Genomic DNA, 14,072 nt, shown 5'->3' with positions numbered 1-14,072 from the left:
GTAGTGAAGTTCAATGTCATATGTTATTTATATCATTTGCTTTTACAAAAACAGCTTGAAAGCCACATAAATTTATTCTTATGATCATCTTGGTCATATGTGACTTTTCAGTATCATCCTTCAAGCCCTGCATTCTATCTGCCATACCAAATATTTGTAATCCTTTGAACTGGAAACACATTTCCTGAGCCATCCCTGTGCTCTTAGGGACCCACTACTTTTTATTTCTCTATAGGAAACTACTTCCTTTGTTAGGACAACATTAGCTTTTTTTTCAGCTTTATTGAGGTATACTTGACAAATAAAAATTGTATATATTTAAGGTATACAACTTGACATTTTGATATATGTCTACATTGTGAAAAGATCATCAAAATCAAGATAATTAACATATCCATCACCTCACATAGGTACAATTTTCTTCCTTTTTTCTTTTTCTTTTCTTTGTGGTGAGAGTACTTAAGATGTATTGTCTTAGCAAATGTCAAGTATACAATGTAGTATTGTTAACTATCCTCCCCATATTGTACATTAGATCTCCAGAGCTTATTCATCTTGCATAACTGAAACTTTGTACCCTTTGATCAACATCTCTCTATTTCGCTACTACCTTGCCTCCAGCTAACCACCATTCTCTGCTTCAACGAGTCTGCCTATTTCAGATATCATATGAAGCTCTGTTTGAGCATACCCACAATCCACCTTGGATTACAGAATATTAGTGGAAAGAAAATTTATTTGGAATCAGCTTAGACCTGACATTGAATAATGATTCTACCCTTTACTTGTTGAGAACATCTATACAAGTCACCTAAACTCTCAGAGCTGAAGTTTCCTCATTTGTAAGAACAGGAAAGTACAAATAGTTGCATATGTCATCATAGGAATTAAATAATGTATTTTAAAAACTCAGTGTAATGCCTGACTCATAGGGGATCAACAGGATCTTTTAACACTGTTTTTCTCAAAGGCAAACCATATGCTAATTATCAAAGAAAATATTCCTTGATAGGAAAGGCAAAATATGTCCAATAAAATATGAATGATTATTTGTTGGTGGACACTTCACTCATTAAATTAGAAAAGCACACAGAGGGACAAACTATTGGGAGACACTTTTCCATGGGTCTCTTGTGTTTCTTAACATCTTGAGTTGCTGTGAGAATTATCATTAGCTGCCCTTTTGTTCTAGACTATCTTTTCAAGGATTTTTTATATCAAACATCCTATGAAGATACAGACAGCATCTACCTCCAGGGCAAAGGACAGATTTCTTTACTATCTAGTATAACAAAGATAATGTTTCCTTTCAGAGCAAAGCTTGGGCAGATTTCCTTACAGCTCATTATAAAAGATTTGCGTTCCCTAAGCTTGAGGTTCTTTAGCTGGGATGCAAATCTACTCCATACACAGCTCCACTTAGGCCCCTTTTTGTTGCCTCCATGGGACTCAGATGGCAAGGAGAACTGCAAACTTGACACTCATGCTGATTGCTGTGCCATGAGTAATAAAGTCTTTTGTCTCTGATCCAGGGGTCTCATGTCTTCTGCAAGCACCCATAAATCTATGACAGGTTAAATTTTTAGCTGTGAAATAGGGTAAAATCTCAGATCATTCACTGTTCTTGGGATGCCCTGATATGATTATGTTATTAAAAGTGAGTTTGAGAAAACAACCTAAATATCCATCAACTAATGAATGGATAAACGAAAGGTGATATGTTCACACAATGGAATATTATTCAGCTCCAAAAAGAAATGAAGCAATGTAATATACTGCAACGTGGATGAACCTTGAAAGCATCATGTTAGGTGAAAGAAAACAGACACATATTTTATGATTCCATTTATATTAAATGTTCAGAATAAGCAAATTTATAGAGACAAAAGTAGATTAGTGGTTGTGAGTTCATTAGATGAGATGGGGTTATTGGGACCAATGGATAATAGGTGCTAGGTTTCTTTTAGGGCTCAGGGAAATGTCCTGGAATTAGACAGTCGTGGTGGTTGCACAACAAAGTGAATATATTCACTGAATAGTACACATTAAAATAGTGAATTTTATATTATGCAATCTTTATCTCAATAATAAAAATGTTTTAAAAAGGAGAGAAGAGGCAGAGAAAGGCTTTTGCATTGCTGAAAGAGCATAGATTGGGGTTTGCAGACATAGGTTTGAATCCCAGCTCTCTCTCTTACCTTTAGCACCAACTGTGTCACCTCTCTGCCTCATTCTCCATATTTTACGTGTTCAACATAACACCCACTCACAGGCCTATTGTGGAGATTAAATGATGTGGGAGAACGCCTTAATGGCTGACCCAGGGTTGATAGGCATTGATTGGTAACTACAAATATGACAATGATAATAATTTCTTCAGAAAAGAAGTAAATTCATGAAAAGAAAAAAATTACGCTACTCCTCTAAAATGTGCCACTGTATCCTTACAAATACTTAGCTGTGGCTACAATGAGTCTGCTATGGTTATTGTAGAAATATTTCTCCTACCAGCTTTTAAATAAATACATTAAAATATTATTATTGTTTATACTTCCACAAGTAATTGGAAGTGCCTTCCTCATACACAGTTCTGTAGTAAGAATAATACACTGTCAACAGAATTTACAGGCAAATAACTTTTTAGTGTGCTTTAGTGAGGAGATGTTGGATAATTAAATCATACTGAGAATACATTTCTAATAGCTTCTCTTGCTCTGGACCATGCTCATTTTAAGAAGTGGTATATCATTGTGTAATCAGGATGGCAATATCAGAAAGCCTTGTTTTTTAAAAACACTTTTCATTGTTTCCCTTGTAGGGGAGGAAGACATTTCCTCTACCTAATGTGGGTTCGTCTGGCCAGAGAACGAATTAAATTCACATGAGACAGAATAACAGGAGAAAATTAAACAAAGCTTTATAACATGTTTACGTGGGAGAGGTCAGGAAAGCTGAGCAACTCGCCAAAATGGCCTGAAATCACCACTTAAATATCTAAAGACAAAGGAGGATGTTGGGGGTGGTGGGGGAGTCAATCATGGGAGATTACCACACAAGTACAGTAAACAAAATGCAGATTTAAGTCCTTGCCTTTGGCATTGATTAAGAGTTTCTAGAGAGAAGGTCATCCCCTTTCGTCTTCCTGGTACAGAGAGGGAGGCACTTTTACAGATAGAGATTTCCTTTACAATGTAAATGTCACCTAACAAAGGGCAAGCAAGTTTTACTTTTCAGTTGCTTTCCTGTCTACAAAGAAACCAGCCTCAAATAATCATGCCAAAGAGGCATATCTTGGGGTGGCCAAATCCAGGTCCCCACACCATAAAATGATGAAATTTTTTCACTGATAAGACTAAGATACACTGGTGAAATTTATTTCATGAAGGTTGAGTGTTAGTGGAAGGAAACAACAATAAAAAGTAGAGCAGTAAGTCTTAGATGATGGGGCATTTATTTTTTTCTGGAATATTGGCCCTGTGTTAACATCTGTTGCCAATCTTCCTCTTTTTATTCTTTCTTCCCCCAAAGCCCCAGTACATAGTTGTATATCACAGTTGTAGGTCATTCTAGTTCTTCTATGTGGGATGCCACCACAGCATGGCTTGATGAGCAATATGTAGGTCCACACCCAGGATCCAAACCGGCAAACCTTGGGCTGCCAAAGCGGAGCATGCAAACTTAACCACTTGGCCACAGGGCTGGCCCCAATGGGCATTTTAATAAAGAATACCTAAAGACATTAAGATGTTGACAATGCATATGCTCTCCTACTTATATGAAGTTAAGCCAATCTCACCCATCTTCATTCTAAAGGAAGCACATTGTTACAGAGTTGTGGAAATCCTAAATGGGCTTCAGCCAATCAATGCTTTAAAATATTTAGACGTTATTTGAGAGTATCACAAATGGTAGTTATTTGTCATGGCATTTGGAATGGGCGCATCAGAATCCACTCTTCTTTTTCTTCATGACACCAGAGAGAAGAGCAAGGCAGGGGTGAGGGAGAAAAAGAGATAAAAACATGCCTCATTAGCAAAGGCTGCCATAAGGGCATCAGCGGACTTTAAAAGGTGAAGAGGTGAAGAAAGATCAGCATGTAAAAGAGAAGTAGTGAGACAAAATCAAAAATTGTAAACGATGGAGAATACATTTCTATTTTTCTCTCTGGCTGCTCTCATTCAAATCCCATTTTTCAAGATCTCCCTTTCTATTCATCTTCTGTCCTTTACCTATTCAGTTTTCTCTCCTCTCAATGCCTCCCACGTTACCAGCTGTTGTCCTTGTTTCTCTATGTATCATGTTTCACCATACAGTCTCTTCTTTCAGTTACGCAGTTATTGCCTCAAGCCGATTTCCCAAATTGGATCCAGGGGCCCAGTTTCTCATCCTCTCACTTGGGACTGTCCAGGCAGGGGCCCAAGCTGGAGGAAGTCAGGAGTGAGGGCGTGGGCAGAGACTCTATACCTGCTTCATCTCAATGCTTCTTGGATGCAGGCAGCCCTTGGGGCTGTGGGAAAGGTCCTTGGAGAGAGTTGTGCCGTGCCAGTTATAAATGATGTCTATGCCTTGGCATTTCAGTGCCTCATACAATGAATGCAGACCCTGACACAGGTCCAAATACACTGAGTTGAATGAACACAATGTAAAAGGAAGAAGCCGCTGCTTGGAGAAAGGCATCATGGCCTTGATGCGTGTCTCCAACTGTGTGTAAACACTTATTTCCTTAGATGATGTTCCAAAGTTCTATTACCCAGTATACACTATAAAAGTCTGAAAGGCAAAAATATTTTTTTAAGTCCTTCAAGGTACTATTGTAACACTTTAGTAGATTTATATTTATCTTTAATAATTATTTTCTATATTGCAAGTAGAAATGATTTTGTAATTACAGTAGAGTACTAGTTTGCTAGTAGAGTACTAGTTTCCATAATAAAATACCACAGACTTCGTGGCTTAAATAGCAAAATTTTACTTTCTCCCAGTTCTGGAGGCTACAAGTCCAGGATCAAGGTGTCAGCAGAGTTGGCTCCTGCTGAGGGCCACAAGGGAGGGATCTGTCCCAGGCCTTTCTCCTTAGCTTGTAGAAAACTGTGTTCTCCTTGTGTCTTCACATTGCTTCCCTCTGTACCTGTCTGTGTCCAGATTTCCTTTTCTTATAAAGACAAGAGTCATTGGATTAGGGCCACCATACTGATCACACTAGGTCACATTCTAAGGGACGATGGATTAGGACTACAACATATAAATTTGATGGGGGGCACAATTCAGTCTATAACAGGGAGTGATATGAAATTTCATTTTAAATACATTAAAATAAAATTTTACTTTGAAATTAGTAAGTAAGGATTGAGTATATGTAAAGCATACTTATTCTTGTCTGTCAGAAAAGCACTAAAGAAGAATTAGCTCCTCCCTCTAATATTTCAAAAATCCCATCAGCAATGCAGTGGAACACAAGGAATGAAAGTTTTTGAGACGTGCTAATCTAGTGAAATAATATATTTAAAGTCAATTCAGTGCCTAAAACGCTGCCTGGCACACAGTAGGCAATCAATAAATATTCATAGAATGAATAAAAAGATCTCTTGGGGTGGGGTGGGAAGGAAAAGAAGAGAAAGGTAAAAGTAGGAAAAAGTGTTCTAGAACAATCAGATAGAAAAAGTCAACTTCAGTCAAAGTCCCTCAAGTCAAGTTGTGGAGGAGACATATCATGTGTTCATAACATATGAATACCCTTCACTAGGCTAGATGTTAGCAAAAAAGAGAGAAAAACATTAAAAAATTAAAAAGATGCATTTCCTGTCCTTGAAAACTTTCCAATCTAAGGGAGGAGTAATAGGCTCTGATAGAAGTCAATGCAGGGCTACTTCGAGGGGACATGCATGGAGTTCACTCTCTAAAATTAAGATTTTTATCCCATTAAACTGCAAGACCCCCATCTCCTAGAAACAGATCCATTTTATGTTATTATGTCCATTTTAACTGTTTGATTGATGGTGAGTGACACCAGTGGGTATTTGTTCCCGGGGTCCCAGCGTTGCTTTATCTGCTTTGGTGAATACCTCCTCATCATGCCTCTGTTTCTTACTCTTCTTCCTGATATAATAGAGATGCCACCTCACAACCGCCTTTTTGCCCAACCTCTCTGAGCCTGAACTCAAAAGTACATATTTCTTATTGTTTCTGTGTAACTAATGCTTAACTAATATTCTCTTTCATATACGTGATATAATATATAATATTATCCTGCAGTATCATACAATATCATATATTATCATACAATATCATACATTATCAATCACAGGTAAGTTTAGGAAAAGTGTTTCTCATCCTTTTATGAGTATCTATATATTTGTAACAAATTTTTAATCTCTCATTTTCTATTTCCAAATAATATAAACAATCAACCATTTAATGAAGGAGAGAGTTTAATAACGCAGTGGGTGAATAAACACATTCTAAAGACAATGGTTCACAGACCTCACTTTCCTAGTCGTTTATGTGCAAACAATGGAATTTAATAGCTAAAGAGACAGGTCAGTTGAGTTTCCAGCATAAAATAGAAGTTAAAGAAAACTATGCAATTACAAGAAAAATGGTGACGCAAATTAGATGTGCTATATTTTTAGGGTTTTCTGACCCAAATTACATGGCATTCTGTTAAACTACTTGTATTTTCCATGACATTGAACAGGAGCTCTTGTATTTTTCTGGTGAAAGTGTAGATTATGATCAATCTTTGGGATGGTATCTATGTAATATATATATGAGTCATTTAAAAATTGATGTATTTTACTTCATTGATCCCAGTTCCCATATATATGTCATCTATAAAGAAAGGATATGTGCTGGGGCATATATACATAAAAATGTATGTTTCAGTTTTTGTATATCATACCAAAAATGATAATAACCTAAAAAGCCTAAAATAAATGAATAGTAAATAAATTCTGATGTTTACGTTAAATGGGAGATTATATAACATAAAAACTTAAATACTGTGCTTATGTCACCCAAGATAGAGGTCATAAAAGGTCAATAGAGTTTACTAAACAAAAACACAATTAACCATAATCAAAATTAAATAAAAATGATAGATCAAGAGCAACATTTATAGCATATGTGACTTTAAAGATTGCATCCATATTTATAAAAAATATATCTCGCTCAACATTTGAAAATCAATAAAATTTACCATGTGAATAGACTAAAGAAAAAAATTGGCAGAATTTAACATCCATTCATGATAAACAGAATAAAACTCTCAGTAATGTAGGGATAAAAAGAAACTCAACCCGATAAAGAGCACCTACAAAAAATCTATAACTAATATTATATTTAATGATAAAAGACTGAATGCTCTTCCCCTATGATTGAGAACAAGGCAAAGACATGTGATTTCATCACCCTTATCCATCATAGTACAGGATGTGCTAGCCAATACAATGATGCAAAAAATAAATAAATAAAAGACATCAAGAGTGGAAAAGAAGGAATAAAACTAACCGTCTGTACTCACAGACAAAATAATCATCTATTTAGAAAATTGCACGCAACCTACAGAAAAGCTACTAGAACTACTAAGTGAGTTTAACAAGGTTATAGGATAGAAGAAAAATATGCAAAAATCAATGTATTTTTATATATTAGCAATGGACAATTGAAATTTAAGTTATAAAGATGGCGCCCTTAACAATAGCAACAAACACATGAAAATAGTCTGACTTATGAGTAAGGAAATGCTACAATGATGTGTTATTACTAACTGATTAGAATAGATAACCAGCAACCACAATGACAACAAAGATAAACCTGAAAATGCCAAGTGCTGGTGAGGATGCCAAGCAACTTGAACTCTCATACACTGCTGGTGGGAACTCAAAATGGTACAGTCACTTTGGAAAACCATTTGGTAATTTCTTTTAAAGTTAAGATACACTTATATGACTGAGCAATTCTCTTCCTAGTTGTTTCACCAAGTGAAATGAAAACATATGTTCAAATAAAAACCTGCATGTGAATGTTTCTACAGCTTTGTTCATAATTACTAGAAACTAGAAAAAAAAACAAATATCTGTCAACTGGTGAAAATATAAAAATAAAATCTGTAGACCATCAATACTACTGCATGATCATTCAGTCAATCAATAGGCAAAGAATTACTGATGCACATGATAATGTGAAGGAGTTTCAAGTGAATTATATTAAGGGAAAGAAGGCGATGCTAAAGACAGACTCCACTGTAAGACTCCATTTGTATGACCTTCTTGTAAGGGCAAAACTATCTGAACAACAAACAAATTCGGGGTTGCGGTGTTAGGGATGGCAGGAGAGGTTGATTACAAGGGAGCATGAGGGATTTTTTTTGAAATGATGAAACTCTTCTTTATCTTGATTGCGGTAGTGTTTACAGAACTGTGTAAGTTTGTTAAAATTCACAGAACTTTAAACTAAATAGAGTGAATTTCACTGTGTGTAAATTATACCTCAAATAACCTGATGTAAAACAATTAAAGAACAAAAAGTATCTGGCAAATTAGAAAAAAAAACAGGAATAGTCCACATGTCAAAGGACGTAAACAAGCATTTCACAAAAGAACAAATTAAAAGATCAAATAAAAGTTGTTAAGCTTCATTAGTAACTAGATAAACTCAAAAATTAAAATGATACTCTAAATCAGCATGCCATGATATCTGGTTTATGTTATGGAAAATATATATTTTTATACTTCTATAATGATCATGAAATTTGTTAAAATGCTTAAATAGACAATACAGCAATATGCATCATAATTCTAAATTATTTAGATGTTTAAACATAGCAGATTCACTGAAGGAAAAAGAAGCTATAAATCTTAAAAAATGTATTGATAAACATATTCATTCAAATAGGAAAGACATTGAAACTCCAAAATTGGGGATCAGGCAAAATTAATTGAATGTGTTATAAAGTGGAATAAAATATAGATGTCAAAATGAGAGTATACATATATATTTTTGTTGATGTGGAAAGACTTTCCAGGACACATTGCAAGTAAAATTTCAGAAAACAAAATAAAACATGCAACATGATCATTTTTAAGGCATATATATAATTATACATAATCATTTATCCTTTTTTATACCACTATATCATCCCATATAATTCCAAGATATGTCATGAAAAGATGTCAAATGGTACACACTGTGTTGCTTTCTTAATTTTGACTTGCAATGTATTTCTGAACAATTTTTTGTATTATTGTTTTCTAAATACAGGATATAAAATTGGATCTCAAAATGTAATCCTAACTATCTAAATTAAGTAAATAAAATGTCCTGAAAAGGAAACTACAAGGAAGTTCCCAGTTACTTACTTCTGGGTGATAGGATAAAGAAAATATTGGTTATATATTTCATTGTTGACATGTAATATGTGAACACACACACACACTCCAACATGATCTATAGGAGAGGAAAAAATAACATGCCGATTAGATCTTTACCAACGTTTTGTTTTTGTATATATGTTGAACATGTTTACTGCAGGTTATTGGATTCCAGAACTAACTTCTTATAATTCTATTTAATAGCTTGTCATTTCAGACATACTACAGCTCATCCTCATTATTTGCAAATTCCATATTTACAAATTTGCCCACCCACTATTCACAGCACATTTATGGTCATTCACAGACATGCCCAGAGCAGTGAATAGGTGTCAGCCAACTCAAAGTTTTCACAGACACACACGGAGCAGTGAAAACTTTGAGGTGGCTGACACATATTCCCAGCTGAGGCTGAATAAGGAAATGCTCTGCCTTTTTGTTTCAGCACTCACATTGCAAACAAGGGTCTTTTCATATTCTGTTTAGTGCCACGTTTTCTTGCACTTTTGCACCTTTTGTTGATTTTGCTATTTAAAATGGCCCCTAATTGTGGTGCTGAAGCACTGTCTAGTGTTCCTAAGTGCAGGAAAGCTGTGATGTACCTTCTGGAGAAAGTATTGTAGTACATAAGCTTCATTTTGCCATGAGTTATAATGTTGCTGGCTGTGAGTCAGTGTTAATGAATCAGCAATGTATATTAAATAAGTTGTCTTTAAACACAAACACTCATAAAATAAAGTTATTTATTGATTGGTTTACAAAACATTGTTACTAGAGGCTCCCAGGAACCTAACTCCTACTTCCCCTAGGAACAATGGTTAATTTCTAATTCACTGTTCACAGAGACTCTGTAGGGAAAATAACATGAGTGTACTAACTTGTACTTCAAAGCCTCAGTTTCTCCACCTGAAGATAATAAAAATTTGCCTGTAAGAACTAGATGAGCTAATATAATGGAAGCATGGGTTTAATTGATAAATTATAATTCCGATGATGAAGAAGAAAGTGCTGCTGTTCAGTTGTGGTCGTAGTGGTCTTGTTAGTAACAGAGGATTACATTAAATCATATGAGGGAAGTGGGAGGAGGGGGAGAAGCCACAACTACTGTTTTTGGTTGCTTTGGTTTTTTTAGCAAGATTAGCCCTGAGCTAACATCTGCCACCAATCCTCCTCTTTTTGCTGAGGAAAACTGGCCCTGAGTTAACATCCATGCCCATCTTCCTCTACTTTAAATGTGGGACACCTGCCACAGCATGGCATGACAAGCGGTGCATAGATCCGCATCCAGGATCTGAACCAGTGAACGTCCGGCTGCTGAAGTAGAACATGCAAACTTAACCACTGCGCCACCGGGCCAGCCCCACAAATACCATTCTTTTGAAGGGGGAGGGAGAGAGCAAAAGGGAATCCTGTGTGATCTGATTAGCTCATTAGTTTCTAGTTCACTGGTTGAGAAAATGACGAATTTGTTTGTTTGTTTGTTTTTAGTGTTGTAGCTGTAAAAAAATATCTGGGCAGGGGCCCACTCTTTGGCTCAGCAGTTAAATTCGCACGTCCCGCTTCAGTGGCCCCAGGTTTACTGGTTAGCATCACAGGTGCGGACCTAGGACCACTTGTCAAGCCACGCTGTGGCAGGCGTCCCACATTTAAAGTAGAGGAAGATGGGCACGGATGTTAGCTCAGGGCCAGTCTTCCTCAGCAAACAGAGGAGGATTGGCGGCAGATGTTAGCTCAGGGCTAAATTTCCTCAAAAAAAAAAAAAAAACTGGGTGGTGCATTTATACAATTTTAAGTATATGCTTATGGTACGTGAGGTTTCTCAGTCTGGTCTTAAATAGATGGCATTATGCTGCTATGGCAGAGTGGGGATGGTAGTTTGACTCTTAAGAAAAAAAGTTAATACCATAAAACACAGAGGACCTTTAAAATATCATAGTCTTACAGAACCAGTTAATTTTGAGGAAAACTGTTTCTCATGAACTGTAATAGGTTCTATAATTTATTCCACCAAATCAGAATCTAGACATCTGAATATTTTTAGAAGCTCTCCAAGTTCTTTTTAAGGAACAAAGTTTGAAAATCATGGAAAAGATAAAGACAGAATGTGTAATTCAGTTATTTTAATGTGAGAATTGTGAGATGACAAGGTTTCAACATGTTTTGAATGAATGAATTGTTGTGATAGAGGTAGTTCAAAGTGGTCCTGGATTGCCTAGAAAAAAATGGCTATATGGTTCAGAATCAAAGAAATGAAAGGAATAGTGAGGAGGAAGAGAAATTACCAACCTGAGTTGACACTTGATGGATGAGTACCCGTTAGCTTGATGGAGAAATGTCAAGAGACCTTCAGGGAGACGGAACAGCTTTTGCAGAGGTATAGAAAGAAAAAGACAACTTGTCATGTTGGTAGCAATGAAGCATTGACCAACTGGAACCTGGGGTTGGAATTGGGGATTTTTAAAAGATGACCCTAGAGAGAAAGAGAGAGGCATTTTAATGGAGCTATGGGTTTGAGAATTCAACAAAAAATGAATTAAGGAATTTTCTCAATTTACTCAACACACGGGTACTGAGTGCTTAGCATGTGTTCAACACTGTGATAAATCATGGCACAAAGGCAAGATATCACCCCATCCTCATGAAAAGACACTGTTGTTTAAAGGAAATAAAATACAGATATTTATAATGCTATGAATGAAACAAAGAGAGTTAGTGATAGAAAATGTAAAGATTCACCCACCGGATCAAGAGTAAAATCCAGCCCAAAGGCCTATGAAATGACAAGGTCAAGGGTTGATACGTTCTAGGCCTAGAATGAGGACACTAAGTATAGGGCAAGGAGGAGGGGCACCCAACGATGTCCAAGAGATGGGAGGAAATAGACCATGCAAGTCTTTGTTGTTCTAGGTTATATCCTGGTTAAATCTCTTTATGCAGCACAATAGAATAAAAGCACTTTATAAAATCAGAAAAGCAAGTGTATTAGCAAAAGCACCCTAGGGAATCATTTGTTCCTTTTCTACATGGTTTCCGGGTTGTTGGGAAAGATACTCTTGAGAGATGTCAAATTGTAGTCTTCCATATGGGAGAAAGCTTCATCAAAATAAATGCCTGTTTTGTTGCAAGAGACCCATCCCCATTTCTCTCTTCATATTTCTGACGTGCAATATGTAATGTGTCTTGCAGGGATACTAAGCTAAATACACATTTTTCACTGAATACAAGAATAAACTGATGCTTCTAGCGAGTGCTATGTTATTGGGATGAGGGAGAATTGTTTCATCATTTTTTTAATGTTGATCTGACAGAGGCAGTTATTGCTGTCCCTAGACTTCTGATTTTTCCCCCCTCTTTTCACCTGTATACATTAGCTTTTTGAGCAGGTTCTTTCTCTCTGTATTTGAAATGAGAAGCTCTTAAGATGATACCTTTTAACCCAAATGAATAATGTTGTAGAATAATCAGGGATTTGATGGTTACATGAAATTTTAATGGAAAAAGATGACTAAATCTAGAGAGAAAAATTTTGTTTTCTTTTCAGTAACAGGTATTCTAGCCAAAAAATATAAGTGGAAATTTTTGCAGGAGACACTCCATCTGTGCCCCTTGAGATCCTTGAAAAAGATCCTATTCTTGACTCCAGCCCCTCCTAGCCACAGTCCACAGGCAGTCCTGCAGGCCCAAGGATCCAGCAAGAGACACTCCTGTTTACATCTCAAGATATCCTGAAATGTCCCTGTACTCAGCTCTATACCCCTCCAGTTGCAGTCAGGGAGCAGTCTAGGTGGACCAGCGTCTTAGCAAGAGACATGCCCATCCATGTCTCTACAGCCAGGTCTGCGGAACTTAGTCTTGGCTGTGTACCCTGAAACAGCTCTGGAACTCGGTTCCAGCCCCTCTTAGACATGGTCCAGAACCATTCGTGCCCACCCAGGACCCCTCCAGTGACCTGACAGCAATCCTCCAAGGGACCTGGAGGGAGCCACATTCATCTGTGCATCTGATAAATAGACCTGCTGTCTGAGGACCCAATTGTATACCCTGAAGTGGACCCTTGTCCCAGGCCGCACTTTGAATGAACTCTAAGACAAGTCATTTGAAAATAGCCAGTGAGAAGGACAAAAAGATAAAAGAATGAAAAAGAGTAAAAAAAGTCTGCATGAATATAGGACAATATCAAGTGAGCTAATATTCGCATCATGGGAGTCTCAGAAGGAAGAGAAAGAAAGGGGCAGAAAGCTAATTTAAAGAAATAAATAATAGCTAAAAACTTCCCAAATCATGGGAGAGAGATGATATCCAGCTACAGGAATCTCAAAAGACCCCAAGCAAGTTCAACCCAAACAAAATTACTCTGAGACACATTATAATCAAAATGTTAAAGTCAAAGACAAAGAGAGAATTTTGAAAGCAGCAAGAGAAAAATGCCTCATCATATGCAGAAATCTTGCAGGCCAGAAGTAAGTGAAATGATAAAAAGAGAGCAATACACTAACAGTAGGGAACTTCAGTACCCCACTTTCAACATTAGGGGGAGTATCCAGACAGAAAATCAATAAGGAAACAGTGGACCTGAACAACACTATTGACCAAAACGACCTAACAGACATAAAGAACATTCTATCCAACAGCACCAGAATACACATTCTTCTGAAGTGCATCTGGAACATTCTCCAGAATAGATCATATGTTTGACCACAAAGC

The 14,072-nt window shown here is 36.6% G+C and overlaps 1 long non-coding RNA gene across 2 annotated transcripts in view; it reads right to left on the bottom strand.

The window, feature by feature from the left end:
* Nucleotides 1-14,072, bottom strand: part of LOC139042382 (uncharacterized) — an 85,250-nt gene that overhangs the window by 18,663 nt on the left and 52,515 nt on the right. Inside the window, exon 4 of one of the 2 annotated variants that reach the window (XR_011499072.1) lies at nt 11,655-11,838. The exons of the other annotated variant lie outside the window; for it this stretch is intronic. This is a non-coding gene — a long non-coding RNA (uncharacterized lncRNA). The remainder of the gene's footprint in view (nt 1-11,654; nt 11,839-14,072) is intronic. 2 annotated transcript variants of the gene reach the window in all.

The sequence above is a fragment of the Equus asinus genome, chromosome 28, assembly GCF_041296235.1.
Source record: "Equus asinus isolate D_3611 breed Donkey chromosome 28, EquAss-T2T_v2, whole genome shotgun sequence".
Classification (NCBI taxonomy): domain Eukaryota; kingdom Metazoa; phylum Chordata; class Mammalia; order Perissodactyla; family Equidae; genus Equus; species Equus asinus.
This window is presented reverse-complemented; position numbering and strand designations above follow the sequence as displayed.